The sequence below is a fragment of the Chrysochloris asiatica genome, unplaced genomic scaffold (genome assembly GCF_000296735.1).
Source record: "Chrysochloris asiatica unplaced genomic scaffold, ChrAsi1.0 scaffold00087, whole genome shotgun sequence".
Classification (NCBI taxonomy): domain Eukaryota; kingdom Metazoa; phylum Chordata; class Mammalia; order Afrosoricida; family Chrysochloridae; genus Chrysochloris; species Chrysochloris asiatica.
Window position 1 is genome coordinate 4,846,021 of NW_006408605.1, and position 8,551 is coordinate 4,854,571.

Here is an 8,551-nt window from a genome sequence, read left to right on the forward strand (position 1 = left end):
GAGTCAGTTCCCAACTCGATGGCACCTGACAACAACAACATATATTTATGGGTGTCCTTGTGTGGCATTGTAAGATAAGCCCTAGAGCCCAGGGTCTATTTGAACCACAAGATGGTGGTTCAAACCCACCAGTTGCTCTTCAGTAACCCTATACAGGATTGCTATGAGTTGGAACCGACTGGATGGCACTTAACAACAATGTGTTGATTCCTATATGAGAGCAGGTTCATTTTGAATTGTTGTCAGTTGCTGTTGAGTAGATTTTGACTGAGAGAGACCCATATAATGGAGTAGAACTTCATGTGCGCAAAGTAGAAGTGCTCCATAGAGTTTTCAGGTGTGTCTTCCAAGGTGCCTCTGGGTGGGTTCCAAGAAACTGTTGAAACACAGTTTGAAACAGAAGAAATTGAAACCTAGAGAAAGCAAATGACTGCCTCATGGCCACAAAGTTAGCAAATAGCAGCTTTGATTTTTAATTCAGAGCCCTCAACTTCTCCCTAGTGCAGAGCTGTGGGTGGGGATGCACACATATTTAAATAGCTGAGGAGTGCAGCACTTCTACCAGGTATCTGGGATCACTGAATGAGGAGGCAGAGGACAGAGAGAAGAGGGAATGATTCCAGAGCTGGGAAAACAGAGAAGGAAGAGAGGCCCCCTGCTGGAGGCTGCACTGATGATGGAATTGAAGCCAGCTGGGCACTTCCCCCTCCTTGACGCCAAATGAAAGCTTGCTTGTCAGCTGCATGAGTGACAGTGATTTCATTCAAAGTTGCTTAAAATTGTTACAATTAACTAAGACATTTTACAGAAGTGAAGGTGATTAGCCATAAGCCTGGATAAGATGATATGGGAACCTTTCCTTTGTGGTCAAGAAACTAATAGCACCCAGACTTAGCTTCCTCCCAAAGGCATAACAGCCTGCAGCTACTCCAAGTAACTGACTGGCTGTCAAGTGTTATAACTGGGCTCTCATGAGCAAAGCATTTCCAGAAGCAGGCAGGCATAGTAGTGTTCTAGAGGTACATACATGGACAGATACATAGGCTAAACATAGGGCAGATACATAGGTAAATATACCAACAGATGTGTAAGAGTTTGACAGAGGATATTTGTACATGGGCATTTACTTTTGTTGTAAATGCACCTATGAATGTGGTGGAGCATACAGGGGACAACATGATGAAAGCTTCTTAGAAGAGATTACCAAACACCTTGAAGCATTGAGTTTTTGGGCCTGGGGCTCAGGACCATAGTCTCATGGGATACCATGGTTAATTGATTTAACATAGTTCACATGACAATGTTCTACATCCTGTGTTGGTGAGTAGTGACTGGGATCTTATAAGTTCATGAACATCTATCTAAAGTGTAACTATTGTTATAATCCAAGTGCAGAAGAAAGAAAAGTGATGAAAAGTAAAGATTCTTGGAATCAATTAGTTCAACAGACTAATGGGACATGTGGACATTAGTCTCCATGACTGTGAGACAAGAAGAATTAGATGACGCATGGCTACCACTACCCATTAGAAGGGTCCAGAGAGAGTGTGAGAAAATGTGGAACAAAACTCAAGATTATAAAATAGACTGGGCTTACTGGTCAGAAAGAGAGTGGAGGAACTTGAGAGTATGGCCCTCAGTCACTCTTCAGGTCTGGAATGGAACTCACCTTTCTGACCCATTTTTCAACCAAGCAGTAAGTAGGTATGTGGTGGGGACAACAACACTAGTAAAGTATGCTGACCATGGAATGGTCAATCATTCAAGATCAAAGGGATAACATTTACCTGGAGCCAAGATTCAGAGGAATTAGGCAGGAGGTTGGAATGGAAACAGGAACTACAGGGAAGAAGTGAGATCACTGTTACATGGAAGGGATTGCATGATTTATTGAATGTAAAACTGATTATCTGCTCTGTAAACCTTCACTCAATTCACAATAAAAAGTTTTTGTTTTGTTTTTTTAAATCTGGGAAAACCAAACAAAAACAGTTGCCATGGAGTTGACTCCAACTCATGGAAACCCCAAGTGTGTCAGAGTAGAATTGTGTTCCATTTGGTTTTCAATAGCTGATTTTTGGAAATTAGGTCTCCAGGCCTTTTGCTTTTTTCTGAAACACCTCCAAGAGGACTCAAACTACCAATCCTTGGGCCAGCAGGTAAGGGTGCTCATTATTTTCAGTACTCAAGGACTCCAGCTAGGGACTTGTTGCTAAGTGGCCTTGAGTTGAGTCAACTTATAGTGACTCTGTATAGGGTTTCCAAGGAGCAGATGGTAAGTTTGAACTGCTGACCATTTTGGTTTGCAGCCCAGTGTTGATTCTACAGCACAATACAAGATGAGAATGCTAGTCCCCTGTTAAGGATTCGCACTCTCATTTTACATATAAGAAGATGACAAACCAGAAAGGAAAAAAAACATAACTCAGGATGAAAGAAGGAGAAAAAAAGGAAATGAAAGTATTAGCAGAAATATGGCAGAAGGGGAGGGGGAAAGTGAGAAGAAATACAAGGAATGCAATGGAGGAGACACTCGAAGTATAGGAAAAAGTATAAAACAGCTAGGAGAGGCTCCAGGAGATGCAAGCACCCCAGGCTGTGGAGGTGTGGGAATAGGGACCTCCTCACAAGTCTCTCACCTGGCCTGTGTGTGGGGGCTCAGGAAGCTGGAACAGAAAGGAAGGGGATGTTCTGAGGTGCTGGCAACTGCTTAAAATAAAAATGTCTCCACTGCTAAAAATGCCCTTTAGATGTCTGCCTCTGGTTTTCTGGGCTTATTTGAAGGTGTCTCCACCCATGCTAAGCTGCCTCTCCCAGCCTCTGGTCCCCCACACCAGCTGGGTAAATTTCCCCCATGAACAGAATTCACAGAAGGTGGAGGGTACACCATGGTGGCAACTAATTTATAGTATGACTTTCACTTCTTAAGCCATAATGATGGAAGGAGAGGCTTTTTGCTCAGTGCCTATCTGTATCTCTCATTGCATCACAAACCTTGAGGAGAAGCTGACACCAGGGCCCCACTGCTCACTGGAGGTGAGAATCTGAGCAATTTGCATAACCTGTCCAAGTCTCAGTTTCCTTATCTCTGAAACAAAGATAATCCTTGTCTCTTTTGGCTGTCAGGAGAATAAAAGGGAAAATGGATCTCTAATCCCTAACAGAATTTCTGGAGCATGGAAGACACTCAGATACATCTTCCTTCCTTCCTCCAGTTCCCAATCCCGACCTCCATTCTCGTTTTTCTCCAATAGCATCTTCATACCTGAGTAATCTTTACAAAATGCAAATTACTTGTGACACCCCAGGCTAGTTTACAACTATTCCTGGTCCCCTGCATCCTCAGATAAAAAGCAAAGCTTTCCAGCCTAGTTGAAAAGGTCCCTGATAATCTATGCCCACATAGCCCTCTAATGTCTTTCCTGGCTTCTCTCTCAAATATGTACCCCTCTCTGCTGCAGGAGTCCTGGTGTGGCACTGTAGGATAAGTGGTGGTGGTGTGCCGTGGAGGTTTCTGAATCATAGCGACCCTGTACAGGGTTTCTGAGGCTGTAAATCTTTACGGGAGCAGAATGCCTCATCTTTCTCCCACAGAACAGCTGGTAGTTTCGAACTGCTGACCTTGCAGTTCACAGCCAGATTCATAACCATTATGCTACCAGAGCTCCTGGTAGGATAAGTAGTGGGCTATTAACCACAAGGTTGGCAGTTCAAGTCCACCAACCTCTCCTTGGAAACTCTATACAGGGTTGCTATGAGTTACAACAAACTCCATGGCACTTAACAACAACAACAAGTGGTACCACTTACAGACCCTTGCAGAGCCACCCCACTCTACCTTGTTCTTCTGTGCAATGTCTGTCCAGACTTGGTGTGATGCTCCCCTTCTAGACCCCCTTACCTTGTCTTTACCCCACCCTGTAGCCAAAGGTAGGCATCTCTGAGTTTTACCTGCACCTGTGTCCACCTTTAATGGGTGGATCTGTAAGATAAGCATTGAACTGTGAACCATAAGGTCAGCAGTTTGAGCCCACCAGCCACTACACAGGAGAAAAATGAGGCTTTCTACTTCTCCAAAGATTTATAGCCTCAGAAATTCCATACAGGTCTTGCTATGAGAACTGATTCAACAGCACTTAACAACAACAACATTGTCTTGTATTACAATGACTGTTTTCATACCTGTCTATTATGAGTCCCACCAAGACTAGGTTTTCATTTATTTAGCCCTAATGTATATCAAAAGATGTAAAAGAAAAAAAAGCAGATACTAAATAAATGTTGGATGAATAAATGAAAAGATAGGCAGATGGACCACCTATCTAACTGACTACTGGGAAATTCCACATGGCTCTTCTGTTGTTACCTCAAAGTAAGCTTCCCAGATCAAGTATGTCTCTTCTTGGCCTCATGAATGACATCTCTGATCTCAGTCAAGTCGATGGTTAGTTTGAGTTGTCATTCCTACTCTCTTACCTGATTTTCCATACTTGCTGGGGAATCACATTTTTCTCATATGCCTTGACTGAAACTCAAGTCCTAGTTTCTGAAGTTCAACATCATCTGACCCTGATTTTGTGTCTCAAATGACAACATTGTCCCGATTATTCAGCATGCCCTAGTCCTTCAAAAGCCATTCTCCCTAGTCTATTATTCACTCTCATGTTCCTTTCATTAAAATGCCTTTTGCTTTTCTACTCCAAGCCCTTCTCATTCTGGCCTATTCTCCTTTGGGATGACACTGTAACCATCCTGTACTTGAACTTCCTCCCTTGACTTCAGCCACATTTCCAACCTACACCATTCACTCAACCACCTGCAATATAAGGCCTACTTCTCATGTTTGTTCTTGAATTGTGAACCCCAAAGATATGTATTGAGATCCTAGTCCCTATATATGTAAATACAGGTCCTGTTGTGGAACTGCAGGGTTAAGTACTGGAGTGCCAACCACAAAGTCAGTGGTTCAAACTCATTATTTCCTCCTCAAAAACCCTATGCAATGTCATTATGAGTCAGAATCAACTCAACAGTACTTAACAACTGTTGCGGACCGTGTAAGACTGGTCAGAGGTTCGAGGCCCTCTAGGGCTGAGTGTAACAAATGAGGCCACTGGCAGTTAATGGAAAATTGCTTTCATCTTAATATTCAGGTATATATATTAAATTAATACACTGGAGCCTTTGAAAATCCACAGATAAATGTAATATTTTCCTAAAGCCGAGACTAAAGGTTGCAAGGTTAAACCTTTCTCCAAAGGATTAACTAAAAATATCTTAGCTATTTCTTGGTTCTTTGTTCTATAGACAAAGAACCCATCCTCCCTAATCCTTTTCCAGGTGCAGCCCATTCACCTGGGTGTCTCCTGCAGAACTCTCACCTTCCCCCAACTGACCTCAGGGGCTATAGATATGTTAATTGGGCCTGAGAATCCAAGTTGCTGACCTGGGATTTGAACCAGTGAAGTACAATGTAAAGTTACCTGAATGTCTGGAAAATTACTGATGTTAGCTGTATCCTGTTTTAGTCCCTCCCAGCTTGGTGTGAAACTCCTCCCCTAAATAAAGCAGAGGCCCGAGCCTCCCCAGGTGTGCATTACTGGTTGGAAGGCATGGAGTAAAGATTGCGGTGCATTACGGGTTGGAAGGCATGCATTAAAGATTGCAGGGCAGTGAGTCGCTGCCTGCAGAGGCCATGATGCCTGTAGTCCCAAGCCTGCCCACCAGTGATGTATCCACCCTGGCTTTGGGGTGCCTCATTGTCTCCCTTCTTCTGTTTGTCTGTGTATTCTTTCGCTATCCCTATCGCCGCTGGATCTCCCCTCCTCGTGAACCAAACACTCGTGAACGACACAACTATGTTGAGGTCAGACCCCAGCAAACAACAACAATAACAGCACATCTGCTATAGGAGCCCTGGTTGTATAATGGACACAGGCCCATGGTTCAAACCCATCATCTGCTCCCATAATGATTTGCAGCCTGGGAATTCCTAGGGAGTAGTTTTACTCTGTCCTATATGTCACTATGAACCAGAATTGACTTGAGGACAGTGGGATACCTGTAAATATGATCCTGCTTGAAAACAGAGTTTTCTTAGTGATGTTAATTATTCTCCCAGGAGTAGGGTGGATTCTAAAATTGAATCACTTCTGAGTTATACAAAGAGCAGAATGGAAACAGAGACACACATGGTAGAGAAAGACAGATGCTGAGTTCAGATCTGTGCTAACAAGGTCCTCCCAGCCAGTCCATGGAAGTTGCAGCAAGTATTCTCTTCCAAAGAAAGTCAATAATGTTTTAACTTTCAGTCACATAGACATGGGAAAACCTCAGAAAACTGTACCAAGGTAACATGTACTTGGGGCTACATTGTCCTGCATCTGGAAGGGCAGAGAGGTGGTGTCCCTCCCAGGTGTCCCTGTGGCAACTTGTTCTGGGCCCACTGGAACATGAGCCCCATGAGGCTAGGGATCTTGGTCTATTCGCTCACTGATGAAGCTCAGGCACCTAAAACAGTGCTCAGTACATAGCAGCTATCCTTTAATTATTTGTTGAATAATGAACAGACAGATGGATGAATAAATAAAATGGAAACCAAGCCCTCCAGAGCAAGGCCAGACCTATCAGCAAAGAAAGAATGAGTCCATTGAAAGACTGAAGGAAGAAAAGCAATGTAATTCTGAGTGGTTTTAGCAGAAAGAACACTTCACAGTCACAAAAGGTAGGCATAGGATAACCATGTCACTAATGAAAATGACTGTCTGAGTAGCAGAAATCTACATGAGATTCATATCACTTACAAAACAGCTATAAAGGTCTCTTCTGGGATTTCAAATTAATTTTATCCTGGCTTTGAACTCCAAAGAATCCAGGCTTCATAGGCATTTTATTATGCAGAGCTCAGCTTTGCCGTTGTAAAGTGGGACCCTGTCTTATTCCCCCTTAGCAGGGAGGTCTGTCGCTTGCTGTGCCAGATCATCTCTGCAGATCTGCCTTCTGATGGACAAACCAGGTCCTGGGATCTGCCATCATCATGGAGTCTCCATTTCTTTGCCCTCACTAGCACATAATAAAGGATGGACTCTTGATTTCAGAAGCAGTGGCAACCACTCTTACAGTCTTTCATGAAAACCCATCACCTACAGAGCTTTCACAGATAAGGGAGAAGTACTGCAGATGGGGAAAGAGTGCCAGCAGGTTTTTCAAATGTTAAAGAAACTATGTCCCAACCACGGCTTCGCCCAATGTGCTCTGAAGAATGAGTCAACAAATGCCAGCTAAGCATATCCACCAACTCTTTTCCAAAGCTAGCATTTGCCAAGGTCAAAGAAAGCCATTAAAATCTCACCTTGGTCTGACATAAAATAACCATTGCCAGTCATTCTGTTTCTCTTGAAGTTTGCCCTTCAGACCAATTTCTTCCTCACACCCCTTGACTTCCTCTGAAAAATAATCCCCAAATATCTTCCTGAATAAACCTTGCATATGTTCCCTAGGAGTCAACAGGAATGAAATTATAGATAAAGGTGTATGCTAAAGCAGACTTTGGCCAAATACAACAAGATTAAGGTGATATTTTAAAAATGAAACAGTAACTTAAACTTTGAATTATCGCCTGATTTTACTGCTTTGAGATGAAAGACCCTGTAGTGCTGAATGAAAAAGCCATATAACTCAAAAAGGATTTTCTTTGCTCGGCATCACCTCTGAGAGAAATACATTTAAGTAACAAAATGCCTTGGCAAGAGTTCATTCTCTGATGATGGAGCTACGTTGTGCAACTGTGGTGAGGGCCAGACAAAGGATGTCATTTTTCTTTTCTTTTGATTATAGTTTTCCCAAAACAAGTATGATCTAATTTCTCCCCAAAACTGATAAAAGGAGAGTCAGTTAGACCAGGTGCCCCACAGGACTGACTCTTGTAACCATTCTGCCCATGAGGCAAGTTCTTGCATATTGATGGTTCTAACTGCTCACGTTATGGAAAGAAATGTCTAAGTCCCGTCATTCATGCTGACTTCTGAGATGGCCACAATATGAAGAGTTGAACTCACAGGTTGAGTGAGAAGCAAGCATCTAACATTTAGAAAGATATAGATACCTGGTAACTTCTCTTTTTTTAATGTTTTATTGTGAATTATAGGATAGTTTACATGAGAGAACCTCAGTTCCATATTCATTCCATCGTGTATCATTACATTGCTATGGTTCCAATCCCCTCCATGCATCATCTTCCGACCAAAGGGCATATCCTAGAAGCCCGTGCTCTACACTCCCCCCTCCCTAATCCCCCCTCAGTCTTCGGCCCACAGTTCCTCTCCCTCTCTGGATTCAAAGTCCCCAGCTGCTTCATCCCTCCATGTCATCATCTGTCTCCATCTCAGGCATCCCCGGTTCTCTGGGTGGGGCCCCGTTCTCGGCTCTTATCCGTTGGTAGTCCCAGAGACCTCCGCTCCTAGACTGGAGAAATAATCGCTCTCTTCCTTGCTACAAAACATCTACCTTTGCATTTCCAACACTCACAATCCATCTTGATAACCATTATTCA

At 43.1% G+C, this 8,551-nt stretch overlaps 1 protein-coding gene across 2 annotated transcripts in view; it reads right to left on the bottom strand.

Annotated features, from left to right (window-relative positions):
- SPOCK1 (sparc/osteonectin, cwcv and kazal-like domains proteoglycan (testican) 1) overlaps positions 1-8,551 on the bottom strand; it is a 959,407-nt gene that overhangs the window by 202,036 nt on the left and 748,820 nt on the right. The gene's annotated exons all lie outside the window — the stretch shown is intronic.